Source organism: Lycium ferocissimum, chromosome 10, assembly GCF_029784015.1.
Source record: "Lycium ferocissimum isolate CSIRO_LF1 chromosome 10, AGI_CSIRO_Lferr_CH_V1, whole genome shotgun sequence".
Lineage (NCBI taxonomy): Eukaryota > Viridiplantae > Streptophyta > Magnoliopsida > Solanales > Solanaceae > Lycium > Lycium ferocissimum.
In genome coordinates, this window is record NC_081351.1 from 40,673,671 (window position 1) to 40,677,425 (window position 3,755).

The window sequence follows — 3,755 nt, forward strand, 5'->3', positions numbered from 1 at the left end:
CAACGTGTCCTTCGGCCAACAGCTCAACAAACCACTTCGATACTTCTAGATGGGCTTAAGTCCCCATTGCTAATCCTAAGAATCTGAGATATTCATTGGCCATACGTATACCACAAGAAGCACTGAGAATGCGTATTCCTTCTTGGTCTTTTTTTCCTTCCGGTGTTTTTTCTGGGTTGCCTTCATACTTTCTAATTTTGCAATTTCATCATTGTTGTGTGCTAAAATCAACCATCCCAACGTAGATTTCTCGACCATTTTTTCTTAGTTCCTCTTTCCTATTCTATTGGATACTGTAATGGAGTATTTTTTTGGGTGCATTTAATTTGTATGTGAATGTCGATCATTATTTCTAATTTGCCTTGCCTATTAATTTTTGTCCCTTAAGAGTTGGAATACAAAAATCAGTAATCGTAAATTTCAATTCTGAACATATTAATATTGGTTGCGGTTTCAATGATGCCGACGCTACCAAAGCATCTCCATCGGCTTCCAACTTTGCTCGGTTTCGCCCAAACTCCCGGTGAAGTCAGAGTTGGCAGTACGCTCTCGCCATACCTCTTACGTAAGTATAGCCAATTCATATTCTGCTCTGGCGTTAGTCCTTAAGAGGAAGAAGATGAAAAGGAAAGAAGTAACACTTGGAACCAAAAAAAAAATATGGTAAAAGCTGCTAATGTAGATAGCTATTATTATTCCAACAAATTAAATGGGTGTGTTTTCGGCTAATGTCATTTCGTCGTCTTCTTATTTCTATTTAGTCCTTTTTATTTTGTGCTATAGTGGAGCCTGATTTGCGTACTTAGATGAGAATAGATTTTTAGATACATGATTTAAGCGAGAGGCTTCAGGTGAATGATCTATTTAATATATCTCTATTATTTTCCAAATCGAGTTCTAACCCACCATTTAATTATACGTTGTGTTACATATTAACGGAAAAAAATTGCAGAGTGCTTATTATAATATTTTTGTTGTGCGGGTATATTCGCATTTTACAACATGCATCTGAAAGATATAGTTATTGTTCGGTAATGAATGTTTTCTTCAAGATTTGTATTGCTACATTTGAGGTCTTAATGTTGAGCTTAAAGCAAGTGTTTTGAACTTAAATTTCTTTTTTCAACTTTCTTGCTTGACATATCTATGATATTAAAGAAACTCACCAAATTTTTATTGTTTGCGTGCATTCATTATTCTCCAAGCATATATCTAGGATTGATTTCTTTTTTTGGTAAACAATCAATTTTTTATTGATACCAAAGTGATAATTACATACCCAAATAGAAGCAGACCTTCTATTTCTCAGAATTTAAAACTGCAGCTATCTAAGGACTTCATCCTAATCAATTGTTAGTCTAGCCATCTATCAACATTACAATGTAAAAAAACTGAAAGCAAAATAACAACATTGGCCTACATCAGAGACTCAAACAAGAAAATACTCACGGAAAGTTGTTTAAGCTGTCCAATACAGTCCTCCATTTCTGTATATATCTCTCCCTCTGATGTGGATATAAAGAGCAATCTCCCTGAAAGCACGAACTGTAAATAGTTTTCTGATCTCATCACTATTCATTGCCTTGTTATTACAGATTAGATAGAGTAATACATGATTTCAGACCATATGCTACATCATTCTCATAATTGTGAGCAATAAGATAGAGAATGAATCTATATTAAATATATTTGCATTAGCTCAATTAGTTAATCTGATTGCTCAATTATTTATTATTTAAAATGTTTGTTCATAATGTGAATTTTTGTCAATGATAGCATTAGAATTTGAGTAGGTGCATTCGATTTTGAAATTATATGCAACAGATGTTGATAATTAATGTATAAATTTAGTTATTTGGTCAGTTCGATCGGTATTGGATCAGTTTGGTTTTATTTATCTTGTTTGTAACTTTATAGAGAGATAAACACGGTCCCTTAAAATCGATATATGTCAAATTCACTTTTTCTTTTCTTTTCTTTTCCTTTTCAACTAGGATTAGAGATATCAATATACGGTTGCTAGAATTAATTTACGATTAGGCATCCTAAATTATTATTTATACTGAGAAATATTAACTCAAGTAATTGAGATATTGAAGCTTTAATATTTTTCTCGTAGACTAATAATTTTTTTTCTTTTTCGTATGATGTTACGAAATTTGAAAGTTAAAACGGTTTGAGTTTTTGCCGTTGTAAGAGATCACAGTTTAACAACTTAATGATAATCTTAAAATTTGTTTAAAATGCCTTTGAATTTGGATTCTTTTTTCTTTAAAGCTTTGGAAACTTGATGTAAATTGAATAATATAAAAGATTAGTAAGTAATTAAATATAGCAAAGATTCTAATATTTTATTTTATTATACTCTTACCATAATTGAATGTCCTTTTCACCTATAAATAATGGTATTTGAGGGGAGGTGTGAAATTGCGTAATATCATTGTGTGTTAAGTCTATAGCAATAAGCAATGAATAATGAGAGCAAGAAACACCTTTCAGGCATTTTTGCTAAGAATAAAGAAGAATTTAAGAAGCTGGGTCTAGAAAACAGAGTCACAGGAATCGATCCTAATGGAATATTTGGAGGATGGTATAATACGTGTAGATGAAAAAGATCGGGTAAATTTTTATAATTTTGTAAGCTTGATAACTAGCGAAGTTCAAAAGGAGATTGAAGTTGGCAAAGTTGCTCAGAGCTCAACATCAACAACATCAAAGTAGCACACTATTAATGAGATATTTACTTAATTTCTTCAAGATGAGATATTTACTTAATTTATCACCTTGTATCGTCTTAAAGAGAAATAATGTTTTTACTTTATATAAAATGAAAAGGCCCTATTTTTATTTTAATGTTATTCTCTTCTGTTCTCTAAATTCATGTTTCTAGTTATTGTGAAAATGATAACTAATTCAGAATGCATATTGATTTAAATTGTGTATGTGTGTGTGTGTGTCTATATATATATATATATATATATATATATATATATATATATATGTATAAGATTTAGTAAAATTGGACGGGACTTAGATATGTCAATCTAGTAAATAAAGGTGACTTGTATTTATTTCATTCGTCATCTATCAGCAAAACGTTAAATTGCTTCTATAAAAAGAATTTAATAGTGTGTGTATAATTGAAAAGCTCTTTTAATCTCGACTCCATTTAAGGGCTCGTTTGACCAATCTTTTGTGATTTTGCATATTTTAGAATCACTCAATTTCAAATTTAGTTATTGAAGAAATAGGTGGGAAGATAGCTGTGTTTGTGATTGGCCATGGTATTTGGTCGATCTTTTAGAAAATTAAGTAAGTTTGAGTAATCAGTAAAATTATTTCTTATTACCAAGAATAAGTAGGTATTTGTAACTTTTCATTGAGAAGAAGAATCTTAATACTAATATTTTCAAGATAAATATAATCTTATCAAAAAGCTTATATTTACCGAACTATCCATCTTCAAAGTTAACGCATGCGTCTCACAAGAGTAGATTTCATCAACTATCACTCAGTGTCAAAAGATAGATCCGCTCAAGATCTATCTGTTCATGTATGTTGCATGGGATGAAAGAGGCCGAAACTCAACGAATCTGCGAAATAAAGTTTCGATTTTTCTTGGTTTTTGTCAGATCTACTGAGTTCTATGAGGAATTGAAAGAATTACTGTGGGAGGATGAGAGCAAGAGATGGCGAAAATTTGGGACCATTTGGAGACCGTTGGTTGGCGGCGGCGATTCCCGAAGGTGGCATTT